The sequence below is a fragment of the Falco peregrinus genome, chromosome W (assembly GCF_023634155.1).
Source record: "Falco peregrinus isolate bFalPer1 chromosome W, bFalPer1.pri, whole genome shotgun sequence".
NCBI classification, from domain to species: domain Eukaryota; kingdom Metazoa; phylum Chordata; class Aves; order Falconiformes; family Falconidae; genus Falco; species Falco peregrinus.
Window position 1 is genome coordinate 11,986,878 of NC_073743.1, and position 23,337 is coordinate 12,010,214.

A 23,337-nucleotide genomic window follows, 5' to 3' on the forward strand; every position below is an offset into this window, starting at 1 on the left:
GTCCAAGGCACCCCTATGGTCCCAGGTCCAGGCAGCGTCCCGCTGGTCGTTCCAATCATCGTGATCCTTGGTGGGGAAGATCTCCAAAGTTCGGTTGCTAAGACAGTTAATTCCATGGCTATAAGCAGTACCACTTCAGCAATACAAACGCTGCAAAACAGTGCCTCTTAGCCCAAGGGTGTCTTCCTGAGGAAGTATGGTGTCCCTGGCCTATAATTCTGCTCAGTAACCAACTGCATCCAAGAAACACACACGACCATCCCCAGCTCCACAGAAAGCTCAGTCATTTTATGTATGAAACACCACTTCAGGCAACAAATTTCCACCTGAACATGAACATGCCCACCCGTACACCCTCCCTTCCCCTCCACCTCAGGGAGTGGGAAACAGTGCAAGGGTGCTCCAGCTGCCAGGCACCCTCCCCCCGGGACTGCTCCCGTTCCTCGTGGGGCTTGCAACCCCAACGTGAACCCAACGCTCAGGACTCGGCCCAAGGCAGCACCACAGACGCCTCACAGACCCATGACTTAGAGAAGAGGCAGGTGGGTGAAGGCTCCACTCTTCCTGTTACCTCTCCTCTTTTTTGCCTGCAGCACAGCTAGTGAGCATGGAGTGAACGCAGACCAGACGGGGACGTGGGCCAGGCTGAACTGAGTGGAACTGCTATGATAATGGGTGGGACAAGAGCAAGGGCAGTCATGGACCTCTGCTCCTCGGTGCCCTGAGTGTTGCTGCCGGCCCTAGGGGAGCTCCCAGGTTTTGGCGACTGAGTGGAGCAGCTCCTTGCTCATGGAGGGGGGGCTTGTGGCCATTAGGCCTGTGGGGATGCTGGGGCTGGAATGGGCTGGCCCCTGCGGCTATGTCCGCTTGTTCCTGTGTGGGAAAAGGATAGACTTAGCCCTAGCGTACAAGTCATAATTTCCCTTCCTATGTTGCTGGCTGTAGTTCTGGGGTTTATATTAGGGGGAATGGGAGCTCCCTGTCTAACCTTTTTTTGTGATGTTATTTGTATCTTGATTTTATTACTCTCCTTCCTAAGGTGAACTCCCGGTTTTCAGTCTTTTTTTTCCTATTGGTTTTCCCAGTGTTACCATGTATTATAGTTTGTTTTAGCTTTGCAACTATATTGTTACCATGCATTATTGTTTGTTTCAGTATAATCACTATGGAGAGATTGCTAACCAACCTTAGTTGTGTAATTTCATGCCAAAAGGAAAAGAGTCATCTAAAACTTGTGGTCGCTGAGGAGACTGTTGTATAGGTAACTAGTGAAACAAACATAGACTCTCTATATAAGGGAAGTAAATTGAGGTTCAATGTTTGGTCAGCTGTAACTATAGGGTCGACTATTTGAGACTCCTTTGAAGACTCTAAAATACCCGTAAGGAGCATGTGCAATGTTTAATTAATGTAGTGCTGCCTATTGAATGAATATTTATGATTTCCCCCAGAGGTGTAATGCATAAACATATGTGTGGACTATATTATTTTGCTTGAATGAAACATACAGCATGCACGTTAGGTGGAGCAATCCCCCGTGCATCCAGCGCTGCAATGAAGGAATGCCTGATTCTTTATGCTACTCTGGTGTTAAGGAGTTTCTTATTCCAAATTTCAGTGACACCAGGGCTGCTGTTACTTTCTCATCTCTGAATTTCTTCCAGTAGTTGATCAGTTTGTATAGGTTGATATGAGACACTTCCCATAAAGCTTACCTATTCCCTTGCCTAGTATAGAGCTCTATTCAATTTTGTGGTCTCTTCTGGTTCTGACGAATACAATGTGCCATTTCTACACTTCTTGTTGATATTACTTATCCATGAGTGAAAAGTGAGAACTTTATAGAAATTCTGAAACCATGAAAGAAAAACGTTTTTCCCCTTAGGAGGATTTTTTAAAATTTATTATTCTTTTGCAAACTAAACTTGCAATTGTATTATTGGGAGTGGGGGATAAGGGGATAGGACTTTTTGTTCCACCCCAAAACACCTTTCCAATTTCTGGAGTTTATATTTTTGGTTTGGGGTTTTTTGTTGGTTGTTTTTGATTAGGTGCTCAGCTCTGTTGCTGAGCTTTTTTTGCCAATTATCTGTTCAGGCCTTTTTGTTTGTAGTCTTGCCAGTTTTTGGTCTGAGGAAAAAAAGTACATTGCATCTCAAGACTGCTTAGTTTCTTTATTAGCATTCTGTGGGGGACTTTGCTGGAGGCATTTCAGAAGTCTTAAATTATGTGAACTAGTTCTCTTTTATGTTATGAAGACATTCCAAGACTCTTAAGATAATGATTTTCCTTTGCAAAAACTGTGCTTGTCAGACCTTATCAGATCATGGTAATCCAGACTTTCTAGTGTTCTGTTTTTAATTATTGATGCAACAAATTTGCCAGGAAGGCTTAGTAGAAGTATTGCTACTTTTCAGTTCTCTAGAATAGTTCCAGTGTTCAGTGAGACATTCTGATATTTTTTTCCTTAGCTGCTCTACTATGGCATACTTGAACTTTGAAAAGACTAGTTGAATATTTCACTCCTTTTAAATTATTTGTTTGTTCAACATATTTTTATCTGATGCCTCATTTTTGTTCTGAAAATGAACAAAAGATTTACTTAGGAATTCACGCATCATTAAGAAAGCAGAGGTGTATTTTTCTTTAGATATGTATCTTTTTTAATGTCACCTTGCAATCTCTACCTATTTGGTGGGCTTAGTGATCCATTTAATTATTTTTAAAGGCTTCCTGCATCTTGCACAGTTAGGGAATTTCTGTTGATTGTTTTACTGTAAAAAAAAAAAAATTCCCTTTGAGTGCCATTTTTACCCTTCTGTTTTTTTCCCCTCTTAATTGCTGTTGCCATTTATGCATCTCTATAGATTTAACTAGGATTACATTTCTGAATTTGTATTTGTTTGTATTTGACCCAACAGTTTCTCAAACTTTTTAATTCAACCTGTGATGGTTTTCTCTTAGCTGTCCTTGATAACAAAGAAAGTAAAAACTTTTTGCAGTAAATTGATAACAAGGAAAGTAGAAGCTCATTGCAGTAAAAAAACATTTTAAGTTCTGTAACTGTGAGCAAATAGATAACTGAACAGCCAGAGAGCTTAAGAAAAGCAGCTATTGGGATGAGAAGCAGCTATTGGGATGTGCACCAGCCTTAACCAGTTTTGTGGTCTAGCAACAGTGAAAATGAATAGAGAGCATGCTCAAGGAAGTAGAGGTGAAAAGTTCAAGATGAGAAAGACATATGGCCTTCATCCCTATTGACCACCAGGAGGTTGAGGACAACCACCCAAAAGAGATTGTGCATGAGTAATAGAGACTGTTATGCAAGATGTAAATAATTTGCATAAGCACCGCCTGTTCTAGGAAATGTATTGAATATTAATGCAACTGTACGCATATAAAGAAGTAACTTGAGAGCCAGAGCGTGAGCTAGGAGGAACTATCCCCCTTGTGCCCAGCGCTGAATAAACGAATACCTGCTCCACAGTTTCCTGACTGTTGAGTTTCTTTGGGAAGCAGCTTTTCTCAGCTTCATCCTGGTGCCCTCTTTACTTGGTTGCCTGCATATTGTTATTTGTTTTTCTAGTAACCTCCAGGACACTTGAATTTGGAGTCTTTGATTAACAAATGGAAGTTATCATAAGGAGAAATATATTAGGGCATTTATTAGAAGACAGATTAGAAGAAACTATGCTTAAGAACTATGCATATATATGGAAGTAAAGCATGGCTTTGTAGATGTGTATTTATTCTCTCATTGTTCCTTTAATAAAATTGTCAGAAAATAAAAAACAAAAGTATAGATGATTAGAGCAGTTTTGAAAATTTAGGACTTTGTAATTCAATAAAAAAAGTTATCAGTGTCTTCAAATTTTACTATAATAATATGGTTATCTGGTCTTACTGAATGATTGGGCACTATCTAGAAATATAGACTTAATTAAAAACTTAGGATTCAAAGCAATTGTTCTGTTACATATTTGACCTAAAGCAGCAGGTATGATTCAGTAACTCATTAATATTTATTGTAGATCTACATGGTAACTGTTCTATTTGCTTGTTAATAGGCTGAAAAATTACCAGAAATCATCAATTTGTCCTGTAGATACCAAGATACTACAGTTTGTCCTGTAGATACCAAGGAAGAACTCTTGGATGAATGTGAGAGTATATGGAAGCAGATGGAAGAGGTATGCAAATCATGAGTGTTGGACTAGATTTATTGTAAACTTTTCTCAGCTTTTTTTTGTTTGTCTCTCCATCCTTCACTGCATGCTTACCTCACCCCCTCCAAAGAAACCACCACCACCAAAAAAAAAAAGGTAGAAGTGGTGGCAAGGGTGAAGAATGCCTTGCAGTGTCAAACTGTTTACAGTGTGCTGATGTTATGATTTATTTAAGTAGAATATGTTAAAACTACAGAAAATATAAACAATTTACTTGTGTTTTGGTAGTACCAGCAGACTGAGACTTGAGATCCTTTTCTCTTTAGCCTCGTGCAAGATGAGATTCAACTGCTGTTCACAAGTACTTTGGATCTTAAAGGAGAGAGAATGGGAAGTGAAAGATGATGCTCTTAGTATACATGCATGCAAGTTGACAGTTACATTCTCAAGAATAAAATTGATCTCTCTCAATATATGGTCCAATATACCAGTAATAACAACATTTTATAGTGAGTTTTTTATTTACAAGAATCCCAGGAAAGATAAGCTTTTGCTGTTACACATAAATTTAACACTTGTTTATGTTGTTAAGAAATTGGCACAATGTGTATCTTAATATTGAACAAGTGGTAGGGAATCCTGTATCTAGGTTTCTGAAGTGTTGTAATAAGTTATTAGCAGAAGTTTTTGTTTGGCACCACTTCAGAGGATGTAAACTTTCTTGGAAATTTTCAGATTAGAAGGGAAGTTAGAATGTTTATTATTTTGAATTTAATTGAAAATCTTTGAAATCTTGTATCTAGTTTCCAGCATCCCCAAAACAATACAGGAAATGATAATGTGTGTTGTTTTGGGAAGTTGATAAAAGCAGTAGAATTTTTATTACTTTGATTGTTGGATGCAAGCATGTTTCAGCAAAAAGTTTAAAGAACTAATAGCCATTGAGTTAGCTCCTCAGGTTATATGGTTTATGATGTAATGTTCCAATAACTGTGTCAGTATTAGCAATTTTTATTGGAGAAATCCTATATTGTGTTCAGTTCCAAAGTACTGCTTAGGAGTTTTATTGCTTAGTAGAATGCATTTTGCCCTGTCATGTGGCAGGATAAATTGCTGAAAGTTATAAAACAAGAAAGAGTTTAGCAGGTGTCTCCTGCTGAAGCCTTGGATATCTATGGTGGCCTGAATTTCAGACTTTATATACTTCCCATTGCAGTCAATGGGAGCTGATGTAGAGCACTCCTAAAAATCAGACCATTTTTGAAGTGTATGGTATGTTGCCCTGCTAGAGGAGTTGAAACAGAAAATGTGTATTATACTGTGATTGCTCTGTTTGGAGAGCCAGAATGGTAGCACCAAGTGTGTGAACTTGACAGCAGCTTCTCCATTCAGCCTTTGTCATTGTCCATGACTCTGCCCAGTTTCTCATGCTCTTCATCTGTTCAGTGTCTTTCCCCATATCAACTTTTCCCTAATAACTAATATAACCTAAACCTAATAACCTAAAACCAAGGTTTTTTCCTTGCCATTGACCTTGTCACTAATGTTCACTCCTTAATCACTTCAAGATTGCAGTCTTCAAATGTATTCTATGTGGTTTTATGCTTTAAGGTTGAGGACTGATTCTAGTCTACAATGTAATAGTATGCTTACTGAACAGCATATTTTGCTGGGAATATATAGGGTATGAGAGAGAGACATCTGATATATGTATTTGTTGTATGCCTTTGTCTGTTGAAAAGACTGTCCTTGATTTAAAGTATCTGAATGGTAATATTAATTTAGTTGTAAGGTTTTTGTCCAGTTACTGAAATATCCAGAACATTTCATACATCCTTTTTTATCAAGTTTAAAGGATCAAGGAATGAGCTGATAGTATTGTCAAGAATAGTGCTCCAGTATTATGAAGGAGATGATACCACCTGTTTTGGTGATTGACTGGATAACAAGCAGAAATTAATTCTAAATAAAATATAAGAATAAATGCAGTTTATTATATTACAGTATAAAGGAAAATAGCATGCAATATGATAAAAGGAAATAGTACTAGTTATTATGCACAATATGATAAAAGAGCAATAGAAGCAAAGCATCAGATTGTTACTGCAAAGTGTCACAGAGACTAAGAAAAGGATACATCACCAATCACCACCTTAACATCATCCAGGCCCACACTTTGGCTGGGAAGCCCTGTTGCAGCCTGTGCCAGGAGTCTCTCTGTAACTGGGAAAATTCCTTCATAGCGCATCTACCTGTAGGTGAGGCTTCTGGCGAGTCCTGGAGCTTGCTCACCTTTATACTCAGCGAAAAACAAAAATAGTTTACACACCTAGTGTATGCAAAGTTTTAAGTTTAGGCTAAGTGCAGGTGTGCACTGTCACATGATTCATAAGTTTCACACATGCTAGGAACATTAACCAGATGCCCAAGCATAGTGGAGATATTGTCATGACACAGCTGCACACAATATTTATTGTCTGGGTGGTCCTGATCATGTGTTGCTTGTTCAGGGGGCTCAAGACAAACACCACCTGCTCATTAAAGTTGTCCTTGAGCTCCCTGACCTCCCTGTCCAAGTTAAGTGATCCCTAATTAAAGACAAATGCTTTTTCATAAGTAGTAATCAATTTAATAAATTTTCACCACACTGCCTGATTTGGAAAATAAGAAATGTTTGTCTGGTGATTATTTCTTTTTGTTTTGTGTTCTTTTCCTTTATTTTAAAAGGTTATCTTTGGAAGATGCACTTTACAAAGTTGAGTAGTGAAAAGCAAAACTTAAGTTTTCAGTTCTTGATATTTTTATTATGAGAACATGGCTGATGATTCTTGGCACGTTTTTCTCTCTTTTTTTTTTTTTTTTTTAATTGATGAAAAGCCAAATACAATCTGCAGTGCCTTTTACGGAATGCTTCACCATACCAACAGTACCTTTTGTATTTAAATGAGTGCTTAATTTCTTATCAGATTACTTGTAATATGATATCTATATGTAATATAATGTATTTGAAGAAAAATTATAAATGCAGTCCCCAATTTCAGGAAGTGGAATAGTAATAATTAATATATCGTTTCTCCAGTTCATAGGACAATATTAAAGTAAGTACATTTTTTAACAGTTGTTTAGTTTGGGGTTTTCTTCATCAACTTTCCTGAACTGATGTTTTGTCTGATTGCTTCTATATTTTCAGTGATTACAGTATGCTAGAACAGTAGTTCAAAAGGATTTTTGTTGAGTCCACAGATGTGATTTTGACAGAAGATATATTTGACTACTGATTTTTTTGGAAGACAATCTTTGGTTTAGTGATCACACATACCAGTCACAGTCCATTTAACCTTAAATGTGTATCAACCATGCATCTAAGGAGGAGTGTGGATGTGAAGTATTGTCATTGCTTTTAGTGGCTCATCTTCAGTTGTGGTAATTGTCTAATATTCCAGAGGAAATTAAGGGAAAAATTTCAACTCTACTTCTGATTTCCCCCTTTAAAAAAAAAAAAAAAAACCAAAACATTTCTTGATCCTTTCAAGTGGCTTTTTGAATCCTTTAAAGAAATAAGTGGTCTTTTGTGATAGATGCTCTTTTGTTTTGTGTAAACTTAATAATTTGATTTCTATCCCATTCTGTCTCATTTTACTCCAGTGCAACTTGGCACAATTCAGGATGCTTCTTTTCTTGTTATACAGCTTTCCTTGTTAATGATACCAGTGAAAGCTTTAACAGCAGAGTATAACCAATGGCAAAAAAAGAAGTGCTGAAAGTAACCACTTACATGTAAGGTATACTTGTATAAACTTCTGCAAAGTCCCATTCATCTAGGCATCTTAAACTGTGTATATATTGAATGTCTGCTATTTTGTATTATTATGCTGTAACTATTTAAATATTTCCCACAATAGCATGTATGTTTCATTTCTGTATCCTTTTAGCACTTTCCATTCTAAATTCACTTAGAACTAAAGTGAATTATACTATAACTTAATATTATGATTCTGGACAAATAAATGCATAATTGGTATCACCATTCATCAGTCAGAAAAGAACTGTTAGCACATCTCCTAAAATGTTTTGCCCTAAATAAAAGTTCATTATGCTGTTACCCTCCTTCAGTTTTTTTCCTTTCTGTGCTTGTTTCTTCTCCTTCTATTTGTACTTCCTTTTTAAGACAGAGCTACTTTGTCAAAGAATGTTGTCTTCATTTCGTCTTTTAAGAAGCTGATATATTTTCTATCTTTGCAAGTACTGCTAATAAGCTAACAATAATTTACTCAGACATATTTTAACCATACTTCCTTTGAATTTTTGTATATCATTATTAATACTTCACAGAAGTGCTTATATTATGATGTACTAGCTGAAACTTTGAAATAAACCTTTTAGCAGTAAGCCCATTACACTCTAATAAAAATCTAGGTTGGATTTAACAAGGGTCAAGATTTCAGGTAAGAAAAAGTAGTAAAAGATGCTTCAGTTTATTTTAACAGCACAGGAATCCAGATTGCTTATTGATCCCAAGAAGCACAAACCACTGAGACAAGTGGTAGCTTTTATAGTTGTTAGGAATTATCAGTACAAATTCCTTAGTTCTTAAAAGTGCCTTCTGTACATAAGCATCAGTGCTAACTGATTTCACTCTTGTTGCAAAGCTGATGTGGCTAGACACTGAAAACAGAACCATTCGGAATCTAAATGTGAGTAATTTGGTCTTTCATTTGTGGAGACTCCTAAAACAGTTTACACTGCATTATCATTAGTATTCTGGTAGAATTTATATTTTGTTTCCTGTTAAGGACCCGTTGGTACCTTTCAACCCAGTAAAAATTATTTTTAAATGGATACATTGACTCATTTGAATATTTTTAAGCCAGAAGAAGCTTGGGGTTTTTAGCATTTCTAAAATGACAAAATGTGTTGTAGACAGCAAATGGTGAATTCCAATACTTTGTCATTTGGGCAAACTGAAATGCATTTTCAGATGAACATTAAAGTCACTTCAGTTTCTTTCCAAGTTCATATACTTGCTGCATATCATGATCAAGCTAGAAAAAAAATATTCTTCTTTCTTATAAATATTGTTGCTCTATTAAATAAATTCATAGTTCATGTGCTCTGTAAGCCTGTCTCTAAGAATGGTCAGCCTCAAATGCTTCTTAGAGGTATGTAGACCAAGTGTATGACATTGATTGAATTTGGAAAATACTTGTTCTTGGTTGCTGTTCATGAATAAGTTGCTGGCTTAAAGTAAATGAATTGAAACCACATGTTTTATCTGGGTAATAATACCTGAAGATGTTAGGTTTCTTTACTAAAATATGTAATTAGTTTAAACTTTGAGCTATTTGCTTAATAATATTCTTGGGATGATCTATTTTTATTGGCTTGCTGAGTTGCTTTGCTCAACCATTCTTACTTGTTCCCAGGTCATAAGATTTATTATTAGAAATCTTAGAGCATTTCTCTAGTACAAAATTATGTGTATTATAATGCAAATAATATTTTGCAATCAAAGCTTTGGCTTTTTGGCTACCTTTCTGAGGGAAGGAAAAAGAAGTTGCTGCTAAGAATTTGAATAGAGTTATAGTGCTTGTATAAAATTGAAGAGTCTACTGTGCTTACATCTTCTGTGTCCATCTTTCTACCTATTGTTTGTTTTGAAGGAGAAATTACTTAGTTGAAAATGTCTGAATCATAGAATCATTTAGGTTGGAAAAGACCCTTAAAATCATCAAGTCCAACTGTAAACCTAAAACTGCCAAGTCCACCACTAAACCATGTCCCTAAGTGCCATGTCTACATGTCTAATTACTTCCAGGGATGGTGACTCAGCCACTTCCTGGGCAGCCTGTTCCAATGCTTGACAATCCTTTCAGTGAAGAAATTTTTCACAATATTAAATCATTCTTTTCTAGTCAGAAGGGGAGAATCTGAATTACTAAGAAGGCTAAATGCAAGTTTGCAATGCTGAAATAGACACTAATGAATGAACCTTAAATGAACCTAAATAGGAATAGCAGAAATACTAATTTCATAAATTTACTAATAGAGCATGAATGTCAGACTGTCTTATTAGTTTTGTTTCTGATTTTAGTAATGGCCAGTTCATTTCTTATAAGTGCGGGCCTGTCAGCATTTCAATTTTAAACCTTATTTGCAGAGGTTATAACTTGGCAGTTCTACATTTCTTTGGGCAAAATATTAGTACACAGACCTGAATCCACAATGCAAATTTTATTTTTACAAAGCTTTTAATTGCTCTTTCTCAATTTCTGGTACTATTTATTTACCTCTAGAGCTGCTAAATTGACTAATTTAAAACTTTTTAACAAGCATTTGACTCGTAAAATTAGAATTTAAATTTTACCTCTGCAAAATTAGGAAGTGGAAGCAACCATATCTTAAACTGTATAAAACAGTTTAACTCTGCATGATTTCTGGTTTTTTTTGCAAAATATCAGTATTATGCCAAATTATTATTATTTTAATAGGAGTTTCTATATAAACATGTGCATAGTAGTTGCTTTTACATTCCTAGCATCTGGTAGTATTTTGCTTAGTAACTGTACTATATATCACTAGGAAATTCTGTTTGTGACATTTGATTTTTGCAAGTGTAGTGATTCCTACCTGAAAAAGCTTTAACTGCTTTTTTTAAAAGCAGCTGCCATAAATGCATTGACCCATTGTCTTATGATATGTGCTGTCCCTTCACTAAATAAGGGTTAGTGATTTCTTTCCTGGGAAGATGTGGCTTCCTATTCTGATACACAATCTGCAATACTATTGAATGGGAATCACATACTCAGGATAAGGTATTTAACACTAAAGTGTCAGAAACCGATAGTGGAAATTGAGAATTCCGGATAGTGAGGGGTCATGATAATCACAGGGGGTGGGGGGAAGAGTTGTATGGGTTTCTTCAAATATGCCAGTGAATCTGAACAAAAACACACCAATGAATTTTATCATGTGTATGTAGTATATTTGTGTCATTAAAATTTTGCTCTAATAATAGTACAGACTGCTACCTCCCACAGCTCTTAAACATAAGCTTAATTTGGGAGGACTCAATTTTTTTTGGTCAAGATTTAGAGACAGTAATTCTCTAAGTAAAAGGGATTTTATTGTGACATGTAATTTAATGTATTTTGAACTCAGTAGTTTCGCTGATTTTCATCTCTGAACAAACACTGCTTTTAAAACTACTAATCTCAAAATTTGTGTAATATAAAGCTATAAATACTATAACTATATACTTTATCAAACAAAATACTTTATAAAGTTATGAAATCAACTGCACTGTATTTAGGAGACATTTAATGCTTTTATGAGAAGGTTAAGGTTTTTCCCTTTTGTTAAAGGAAAACCTTTTACTGAAGTAATTATTTTTGTTAAAATTGGAGATTTGAAGCCCAAGCTTGTACAAAAAATATCCCCATCGCATTAAGATTTAAATCTCTTAGAGTAGCTTTCATTTCTCCTGTTAAAAGAGAGGCTCAAATGCTTCACTTTTTCCAAAAGTCATACATTTATCCAGATGCTGCAAGTTGACATGGAATTAAGAATTGCTTGGAGTCCATTAAAGGCTATTAAATATAGCAACTCACTTTTTATTCAGAAAATCCATGAGCTGTAAATCACTGTGTTTTGCAGAAGCATTCTGGGGAAATGTTACCACATCTTTGAATAGTACCATATTTTCCCTCAAGTACTGCTGTTGCTCAGGGTTGGAGTTAGGATATTTGCCTTGCTGGGCCTTTCGTCTCCCTATGTGTTGCTGTTCTTGTGAACAGTAAGGATCATGCCTTGCTTTGTAAGTTCTTTAAATCTGATAGGTTTTACAATCCTGATCAAACAGTTGGAAGGCTGTTTTACAAGGAATTGGAAGACTGGAGGAATTTGATTGCCCATGTTGGTAATGTTGATGGAATCCTTTCCACTGAAAAATCAGGCTTGCTTATCTTGAAGTATAACTGTACTTCACATTTCAATATTATGTACCAGAACTATTTCAGGTACAAAAAAATAACGCAGAAGTATTAACACCACACTTTTTTCAGTCTAATTTAATTTGCTGAAAAGTAACAGTAGATTAGCCCAGCAGGACACCACAAAATGTGGTTAAACTGCTGCTGATAGCCAAGCTAGTTTTTAGAAGCTATGCAAATTTCTCTCTAGCCAGGCTGATTTTCAGTATAAAGAAGTCCGCATCATACAATGCAAAAAAAAAAAAAGAAGAAAAAAAATTCATTTTATTTTTCAGTAATTTCTACCAATCCAGATGTACTGGTAGCATTAGGAAAAGAAGAGCTAATTCTTTTTGTTAAGAGATGATAAACTTTTGTTAAAAAAATGAAAAAAGTATATACAATTGCTAGATTTTCCTATGACTACTCCTGTGGTGGACTACTGCTAAGATACTGTGTATGTTTCCTCAGGCATTATTGTTTTAATGTTTTTCTTGCCTTGTATTATAATTACTAAAATTTCCTAGTTGTAATGAATGTGTTTTTTTTTAAACAAAAAAAAAACTTTATTATTTCATTTCATAATTTTATATAAAATACCATAACATTATATGTTACACAGAAGAGTCTGTATTCTTAGATGTAGAGTTCTGTGGAAATCTGCAAATATTTTGTTGAGTTTTTCCAGATTCTGCAAACTGTAGGTTAATTATTGCTTTTTTTATAGTTACAGAAAGTAAAGAATTATCTTGAAATGGTGCTTTCAGCAGTTAAGTCAAAGAATAAAAAAAAAAAAAAAAGAAGACTACCTGAAAAGGCAATACAATAATTTGGACGTATGAACGCTGTAAGCTTTTTTTTTACCACACCTTGGTTTTTTTCACTGTCCAGGAAAACTCTATTGTGCCATTTCCTACATTTCATGTTTCAAAGAGAACAGCAGTGGCATGAGAAACAAGAGCAGATACTAAATGCTCTTATCAGAATTGAAGAAGACATGAAAAAACAAGTTGTATGTTTTCTGAAAAATGGTATTTCTAGAGTGTTGAGGTTTTTTATATTGAAGAATTTAAATATCAACAAGAGCAACTGAGCATACTAACTTAAAAACATACTACTTGTTAAATAAATTAAACAATAACTCAGTAATGCTGTATTGGGTCTGGCTGATCCCAGTAGCAGCCCTCACAGTGCTGTGCTTTGTATTGGTAGCTAGAAAGGTGGTGGTAACACACCAGTGTTTTGGCTATTGCTGAGCAGTGCTCACACAGCATCAAGGCTATCTCTGCAACATCCCTCCCCCTCACCAGTAGGCTGGGAGTGGGCAAGATCTTGGGAGGGGACATAGTCAGGACAGCTGACCCAAAGTGACCAATGAGACATTCCATACCATATGATGTCTGCTCAGATATAAAAGCTAAGAGAAAGGAGGAGGAAGGGAGGACATTTGTTATTTATGATATTTGTCTTTCAGAGCAACCACCACCTGTACTGAAGCCCTGCTTCTTGGGAAGTGGCTGAACATTGCCTGCTGATGGGAAGTAGGGAATAACTTTTGTTTTCCTTTGCTTCTGCATGTGCGACATTTGCTATTCCTTCATTAAACTGCCTTTATCTTGACCCACAAGGCTTTTTCCATCTTACTCCCCCCTCCCCCTCCCCTTTCAGCTAAGGAGGGGAGTGATAGAGCAGCTTGGTGGGCACATGGTGTCCAGCCAAGGTCAACCCACCACATGCATATTTCAAACATGGAAAATATTGCTACAATCTGCTTATATCCTGTGATTCAAGATGTTGAACTTATAACAATAGAAAATAAGGGATTTTTTTTACTTAAGAAGAACTTTTTAATTATTTTCTTGAATTTAATTTTCTATTGCTGTCTTTTTACTATTACTTTGGATACCAGAGCATTTCAAGAACTGAAAAATAAAATGTTGAAACTAACGACATCTAAGGAAGAGCTCTTGCATGCTTTGGGTGAATTCCTAGAACATTTTCCCCTTCCACAGAATGGTGGAAGTGCTAAAAAGAAAAAGGTAAGACTTTCTTGATAACTATTAAATTTGGAATGTTCAAATTTTATTTAATTACACATAATATATTTTTAAAGTCACTAACACAGAATCATCAGTTGTATTTTGAAATAACCATAGTTCTTACAGCTGATACTTTGTTTAATTGATATTTTTCAAGTTGGCCTATATTATTTAAGGCTGTTCCCAGCTGGGTATTTTCTTTTTTAACATATATATACTTTACCAAATAAGGTGCATAGCAATATATTGTGTTTCTTACTGAACTGCAATCTGTGCCAAATTTGGAGATGATGAGGGCTTCACTGCAAATTATTCCACTTTTTTTTTTTTAATGGACTAGGCAAGTGGATTCATATTTTCCTTGGCAAAGCAAATTTTAATTGTCTTAACAATTTTTTGGAACAATAATAAGGACAAGCTTTTATAATTACAGTGTAATTTAGAATTTTAACTGCCAGTCTCTCTTCAGGCAAACTGGCCCAAAAATTATCTTAAAACTTTAGGGAAAATAGGCAGTTGGGGAGTAGTTTGCATAATAAATTCAAAGTCTACTGTTACCATTTGAAAGAATAGTTACAAAATAGCTACAAAATAGATGGAGGTTGACTTGTATTTCAGACACTTTAGAACACAGAAATAAAAATAATTTCTTGAATCTGGTTCTCTGTTATTGCAGACAACCACATAATGTCTTTAATACCATAATTGAGCTCCATTTTAAAACATTATTTTTGTTACTACTGTTCCTATTGGAGTTTGTTCTAGTGCCTCAGTACTCTGGTTAGTAACTGTCTCCTAATTTCCAGTCTAAATTTATTTGTTTAACACAGTTTCATGTATTCTTACACCAGTACTGTCCTTAGAATAGCTCGCTCTTGTGTTTATTTCTCCTAATGTATTTATAGACAGCAATATTATCCTCACTCTTTCTTTGTTTTGCTAACTGAACTAGCAAAGCTTTCTTGTTCTCCTTCTGTAAAATAGTTTTTCATTTCCCTGACTTATCCTGATAATGCCCATTTTCTATATTTGCTTCCATTTGGATTCATCTTTTTTATAACCTGGTAGAAACCAACATTATAAACAAAACTGCTAGCTCATAGTCGTCACTAAAGCAGCTAATTACACCCTTGTCTTTTTCTTCATGTTATTTCCAACTGATGAACCTTGAGCTTCTAATAATAATTTTAAAAGTCTTAGTTTTGCATAGAAGTACATATTTTGCATATAGAAATACCAAATGCAGTCTTTGAGGCATGATGTCCATCTTCAAAGTCATTCACATCTTATTCTATTCTATTTCAGTTCTTCCGCATATCAATGACTTCCATTTTCCTGCTATTACTAAATATGATTACCCCTACATTTTGTTCCATAATTAAGAAATTGAAGCTTCAGGGATTTAATTAAGTCTTCTTTCAATCACGTTTCCTGATTTCAGCCTGATATGTCATCTACCTATTTGCTGGTTCTTATTCATCTTACAATTGTTCTGGGACATGTCTCTTCAAACACTAATAGCTTTCCAGGTGCATTTTAAGTAGTTGTCCATTTTTCCCATATATATCATTATTGTTTCCTTAAAAATATATTTCCTATAATGAGATACATCAGTCCATTTGCTCCATATGTGTGATGTCATTGAAAAATTCAGGCTGGAAGTGACCTCTGGAGATCTTCCAATCCAACCCCATCATCAAGGTAGTGCCAATTTCAAAGTTGGATCAAGTTGCTCATGTTCATATCTAGTTGAGTTTTAAATATAAGAAACAGTTAATTCCTCTGTGTGTCTTGGAATTCTGTGGAAGATTTTACATAAAATCTTCTTCCCCAGAGCAAAACTCAACTGCTTGAATTTTCTCAGCCTATGTTATACTGACTGTCAGAACTTCTGATTAGTTAACCTGCCTTTGTTTCTTTTCTGTGCAATTTTCCTTATTAAAATCTAAAGAAAAAAATTATCACCCAAGGTGTTTGAGATTAATCTACCCTTCCCCTGATCACAGAAGCTTACCTTCTACCTTTTTTTTTTTTTTTTACTTAAAAGTAAAATTTATTTTGATAAATAAAATTAAAACTAATAGAAGATAAGACCTTGCTAGGAAATTTATGCTCTTCATGAACTCTTAAACACAGTTTACTTTCTGATCAGTCTTTTTCTTTCTTTCCACTCCTTTTAAATTCATAGTTTCTTCTATATGTTTTGACTCAGTTGGATCTCACTGGTTCAACTGCAGATCCTCCATAATCTGCATCTATGTGATTAACTGCGAGGGCAGGAGAGACAGCCATTTTCACCTATATTATTTTCTTTAATGTGTCAAAAATACATATTGTAGGCATTAACAATGAAATTTCCTGCTACATTGATGTGGAGGAACCTATTATTCACATCTATTATCAGCTTTGTTAAACACTCTGGAAGCATAGAACTCTTAACTCTGTATGTCAGTAATTTTGCTTTGCTTCATGGAAACTTCTTGTTCTATCAATAGCTTTGTGTGACCACAGATGTGCAGGGCTGAAGCCTTTAGGGCATGATTCCACAGCAGTGTGAATGGCTCCAAACCTAGCTGTTCTTGTTCCACCCTCCTTTCACCAGACACCTGCATCTGGGAGTGGGAGGGAAAACTGAATCACAGCAGCTCAGGTTAGCTTCTGTTGCCACGGCCCAGCACCTTTAGTATAGGTAGTGACTGAGGTAAGAATTATCTTGCATTTTAAATCACAGAATCATTTAGGCTGGAAAAGACCCTAAAGATTGAGTTCAACCATAAACCTAACACTAGCAAGTCCACCGCTAAACCATGTCGGTAAGTGCCACATCTACGCATCTTTTAGATACGTCCATGGATGGTGACTCAACCACTTCCCTGGGCAACCTGTTCCAATGCTTCACCACCCTTTCAGTAAAGAAACTTCTCCTAATATCCAATCCAAACCTCCCCTGGCACAACTTAAGGCCATTTCCTCTCATCCTATCACTTGTTACTTGGGAGAAGAGACTGACACACACCTCACTACAACCTCCTTTCAGGTAGTTGTAGAGAATGATAAAGTCTCCCCTCAGCCTCCTTTTCTCCAGACTAAACAACCTCAGTTCCCTCAGCCACTCCTCATAAGACTTGTTCTCTAGACCCTTCACCAGCTTCATTGATCTTCTTTGGACACGCTCCAACACCTCAATGTCTGTCTTGTAGTAAGGGACCCAAAACTCGACACAGTATTCAAGGTGCAGCCTCACCAATGCCGAGTAAAGGGGGCAATCACTTCCTTTGTCCTGCTGGCCACACTATTTCTGATACAAGCCAGGATGCTGTTGGCCGCCTTGGCCACCTGGGCACACTGCCAATTCCTATTCAGCCAGCTGTCAACCAGCACTCCCAGGTCCTTTTCTGCCAGGCAACTTTCCAGCCACTCTTCCCCAAGCCTGTAGCGTTGCATGGGGTTCTTGTGACCCACTGCAGGACCCGGCACTGAGCCTTGTTGATCCTTATACAGTTGGCCTTGGCTCATCAATCCAGCCTGTCCAGATCCCTCTGCAGAGCCTTCCTACCCTCAAGCAGATCAACACACCCACTCAACTTGGTGTCATCTTCAAACTTACTGAGGGGTACATTTAATCCCCTCATCCAGATCATCAATGAAGATATTAAACAAAATTGGCCCCAATACTGAGATTAAAAAGTATCTCAGATAAAAAGATAAGAAATATGAAAAGTCATTTGTTGAGCAATATTCTTTATGCAAATCTATTTCATGAAAGAAGTTGCCTTTCAGGTTAAATAAATGCTGAGCAGCCTGCTTAAAAGTGACTTTATAAGCATTAATTAGAGATGCTGTTATATTGATGACACTTAAAATATGTAAGTAATACAATTTTATAAAACAGCATACACAATGTGTATTCTAGACCTAGCAAATTATGTTTATTAGCCCTATGAGAGTGCAAACATCTTTACACTAATATCCTTAGGATTTTATTCTTTGTATATCACTTTTAGTAATTACTGAAGTCATAAACTAATTTCAACTTGGAAACATGAATATTCAGCCTACTACCTAAGTTAAAATAATATTTTGGGGCAGAGAAATGCAACAGCTGAGGCTACAAAGTATCTTCATGATTGCTTCAAGGAAGCTTTTGCAGCTCCTTAGTGTAGATTCTATTTCCTCAGCCTAATATCAAGATAAAGGCACAAAGATATGCATTATTGAGCCCTAGCTCCATTATGGTTTGCAAGATTTCCATGGAGCAGGCAGTATATCCCCCTTTTTGAAGGTGAGAATATCAAGAACTGTGATGGAAAAAGGAGCCAGAATTTGCCTTTCATGAATTCTTCTTTATTGCCTGTATCCCTCTTCTGTTCTAGAAGCGGAGTTTGTGTAAGGTTCTGCACATCTGTTAATGTCTTAGGACTTAAGTCAGCCCACATTCAACAGCAGTGTTGAGTAAGCAGCCACCAGCCACCGATGCTGTATTATCTCCTTTATTTTGTTGAATTTGAAGTGGATGGGGAAAACTGATAAAATTGAAAAATAAAAGAAGCAGGTTCACCATGCAACAGCACAAGCAGTTTTGTTGGCATTATTGCCTAAGGAATCTATATCAATTTATAGGCAAATGGCTTGATTTGCTTGCTGCAAATGAAAACAAATAATTTTCTAATGGATTGCTGTACAAATGATATTTTATCAAGGAATAATTTTTCCCCTAGCTGATTCTGTTTCTTAAACTTGGCCATTTTTTTAAATTAAAGTCAAGGTAAGAGTAAACATATTCATTGGAAAATAATGAAAAAATATTAAGTCACTATGAACTGAAGTCTTGAGCTGTGTCAACTTTGCAGCTCATTGTAAACATTTTCTACAGTTCAAGAAAAACATTATTATTTTTCCTAGCAGATCATATTCACAGAATGTTTTGCACTGTACTGAATGTATAAATATGATGTACTTGGTTTTATTTAAATGTAAACCCAGGTAGATATACTATAATCACTTGATATTAATCTTAACATTTTTTTAATTATTAGTTACATTTAAAGTTTATGATATTGAACTGGTGGATGAATTATTAAAAACCTACCTTGTATTTGTGTCATGGCTGAATGTAAGTAAAAGTCTTCATCTGTTGCGTACTATGCAATGAAATAATTGTGTGATTATTTTTCTTTGTCAATTAAGACTTTTTTCCTATTTAGTATTGGTTTTCTGTTAATATGGCTGGGGGGTGGTTATACTTGCAGAACTCTTATGAAAAGCCAGCTGTACAACTGATAACACTGCATGAAATTTTAGAGGTAAGATGGCTTTGTTATGTAAAAATTTGAGGGATTTTCTAATAATCAGATCTGATCACAATATTTTAATAAGATAAATAACAATATATGACATTCAGTTAAGATAGTTAAATGAAAAATAGAATGTTTAAGAATGTTATGTCAGATTTCTATTTTAATTCCTATCAAATTAGCCTCCCAATTTCTTACAAGAGACATGGCAATAATTTAGATAATTAAATCTTCGGTTTGAGCTGGAGAATGATTATCCTGTATTTCTTAATTTTATAATTATTTTAAAGAAGTTTTATGAACCTTAATGGATCATATTAGGGGAGACAAATGCTGTGCTTAATAAAAAACTGAAGTATTCCATTTCATGTTATATTTTGTACTGTTTCAATAAAGTATTTCTGAAATGTAATACAAAAACAGTTATCGAGGGACCAGTTAATGTGTAGTCTCTTGTATTAATTGGATTATCTTCTCATATGAGGAAATTAATGAATCTGATACATGTATTTCTAATCAATTTTATAAATATGCCAACATTGCTCAGTGTGTATTTTTAATCATGGTGTAATTTATGATTTTTTAATTGCAAAGCATAATTTTGAAGGAGCATTAAAAATCTTTTCACTAGCATTGTACCTTCACTTTGAAGTGAAATTTCCTGTTCCTCCTCCATCCTCACTCTTTAGACAGTTCTAAGCATCTGTGTGTAAGACCTCTTGGGGGGAAGGGGGGAATTTTTTTTCTGAGGGAAAACTTGATGAATAACAGCTTTCTGGTATTAGGACGCTATGATCCGGTCACTATGACATTGATGTACTTTAAAGCCCAGACACTGAATCTATACTTACAACATCATCAACATCATTTTATGTGCATCAAGTATCTCAGCATGCCTATTAATGCCAAATTAGGCAGAGCTTGAAAATAGATCAGAATTTAAAATAGCCCCATTTCCTATGGAAATAAGATTTTAAAGCTCTTTTAATGATTTATAATTGCTCTTCAAATTTTTAAAATAATATTAATCTCCTCAAAATGTGAACACATCCAAGTAATGTCTGATTTCCATTTGGAAGAACATACTATTTCCAGAAATTCAGACTTATTTTAATTATCTTGGCATAAACTGTGAATGTCCCTTATCTTTGTTTTATGGTTGTTTTTTTGTTGAGCAACTAGGTTCTAGCTTCAAGCGCCTGTTAAATTTCAAAACTGTTTTCTTAGCGTACAGATAATAGTTTCTTAGAGATAAATGCAAAGTAAACTTTGTATTATAATTATATTTATGATTTGCTGTTGTACACATGTAATTAATTCCCAGAATTACAACCAATGCATATGTTCCTAAATGTCTCCTCAATCCCCATGTGTTTACTTTTTAAATAATGAAAGTATACATTTTCAATAAAGCCACTTTGATAAGCTAGGTGTATATATTTATATTATTTTGGTATATCAGTACCTACTTCATTAAATTATAATAAGATACCACAGCAAGCAGTAAATTTTTTTCTTATGCAAATCTCAGATTTTTTATTATACTTTTTATTCCAGTAATGAGCTGTCTTTATTTTTAAAAAATGTGGTAATTCTTTTATTTTTAAACAGTTTGAGGATTATTCCTGATTGAGAATTTGGTGAACTAGTTTAAGATTTGAAAGAATGTTTATAATACAAATGTATGTAAAGTTATAGCCATAAAGGCTATTTTGGAATATTGGATGTCAGAAAAGTAACTGTTCATCTGAAATAATGTATTTGGAGTAAATATACTTCTTTGCCCCAATTGTGAATAACAGCCATAAACTGGAACAGTTCTTTGGAATGTCCTGAAAAAAGGATTATTATTTTTTGAAAATAGCAATGCCTGAAAAAAAAAAAAAGAGTTAAGTCTGGTAATGAAGATTTTGATGAGGTATTTTTTTTAATAGTAAAGAGGCAGGCAGAATATTTTGCACTTACTGAAATTGGGAAAGCTAGAACATTTAGAAGCTCTGAGTAGAAAGAGGAATAGAGAGAGCACCATAAGATGGGTAATATTAAATAATCTGTAGATATGTCCACAGTATTCCCTGTGAGCAATATTATGAGGGCATAAACATGATCTCCAAGAACAGAAAAAGAATGTCAAACCTGATCTTTGTTTTTAATTCCACTAATACTATATTTGGATAAGGAAGGAAGGAGAAGTAAGGGGGTATCAAGAGGAGGTAAATTGTTGTAAGGTGCTTGTCATGCCCAAACAAGAAGTGTGATATTAAAAATTTGGATAATTCATTTGAGCAAAAAGATTTGATGTGCAAAAGTAGTGAAGTTGTAAGCTAATTCTTTCCACTCTAAGATGACACAATTTTCCTAAATTTCATCTCACTAATAAGCTTAAAAAAAAATATATTCTACCATGGACATTTTTCTCTGAAAAAACCTGAAAGACTGAGGGATAAAAGACTGTTGGCAGTAAGTCACTATGGATTTGAGATAAGTAATTTCCAAAAATCTAGCTTTCTCTCTTTAATGCTTCTAACCCCCAAGTGACAGATATTGATTTAAAGATTAATTATATAAGGATTTTACCATCTTCATGTTCAGATTTTTTTTAGACACTACCTAAAATACATTAAGAATTTTTGACAGATGGTGAAAAACTTAGTCTGGATAAAAGAATAATTCTGGTTCTAATTTTTACATCAGAAAAGATATAATGAAGTTAACTGGAAGGTCTTAATTTTACTTCTACCTTGAACAGATCTTGTATTTTTCCTGTAGCCTTGTATTTCTTTCATAGGTGTCCTGGTTTCAGCTGGGGTAGAGTTAATTTTCTTCTTAGAAGCTGGTGCAGAGCTGTGTTTCGGATTTGGTGTGAGAACAATGCTGACAGCACACTGATGTTTTTAGTTGTTGCTGGGTGATGTTTATACTAAGTCAAGGACTTCTCAGTTTCTTGGGCACTGCCAGTGAGAAGGCTGGAGGGGCACAAGAAATTGGGAGGGGACACAGCCAGGACAGCTGACCTGAACTAGCCAAAGGGATATTCTTTACCATGATAGGTCATGCTAAGTATATAAAATGGGGGGGGGTTGGATGGGGCCTGCTAATCACTGCTCAGGGACTGGCTGGGCATCAGTCAGTGGGTGGTGAGCAATTGTATTGTGCATCACTTGTTTTCTTTCCTCCTTTCCCTTTGGTTTTCATTTCTCTCCCCTTCTCCCTCCTTTTCATTATAACTGTTATTGTTATTATCAGTTTTATTTTGTTTCAATTATTAAATTGTTCTTATCTCAACCCTCAAGTTTTACATTCTTTTCTGATTCTCCTCCCCATCCCTCTGAGTGAGGAGGGAGTGAGTGAGCAGCTGCGTATAGACAGCTGACCCAAATTGACCAATGGGATATTCCATACCATGGCTGCATGGTGCTTAGTTACCGGCTGTAGGCAATATAACTGTCTCTTATTGCATTTTTTTTCTTAATTTGTTTTTAAATACTTTGTATTCTGCTATCCTTTCACCTTATTACTAATATTACAAAGTTCAAATGCTTCACTGATCCTGGATGCCTGCTTCCATGGTGACTTTGGTAAGTTGAAGAAAAAAATGTTAAATACTAAGTAGCTTCTCCGTTTTTAAAGAGAGGGGGGAAAAAAACCCACCCAAACCCCACAACAAACCCCCAAAAAACAACCACCACCTACCCCCCTAAAAAAAACCCCACCTTCACAATTGAGATAAAATAGTCTATAAATGAGTGCTCTAGAGAAGATGAAATATTCTTTATTATTCATAAAACAAACCAAATCTCATCCAAGTAAAATATCAGAATAGGTTTAAAAGAAAACAAGTATTCATATGAAGCTTTATATTAAATTATGG

General features: G+C 35.2%; 1 long non-coding RNA gene across 3 annotated transcripts; it reads left to right on the top strand.

Annotated features, from left to right (window-relative positions):
- Positions 1 to 7,236: 7,236 nt before the first annotated feature.
- Positions 7,237 to 22,751, top strand: LOC129783127 (uncharacterized). 3 transcript variants are annotated; one of them, XR_008745115.1, is made up of 5 exons: positions 7,237 to 8,860; positions 12,861 to 12,980; positions 13,608 to 13,674; positions 14,043 to 14,172; positions 15,478 to 22,751. It is a non-coding gene; the product is annotated as an uncharacterized LOC129783127 (long non-coding RNA). The 3 variants fall into 3 exon arrangements; XR_008745116.1 differs by having other exon boundaries at positions 18,546 to 22,751; XR_008745114.1 differs by having other exon boundaries at positions 19,422 to 22,751.
- The last annotated feature ends 586 nt before the right edge of the window (positions 22,752 to 23,337 follow it).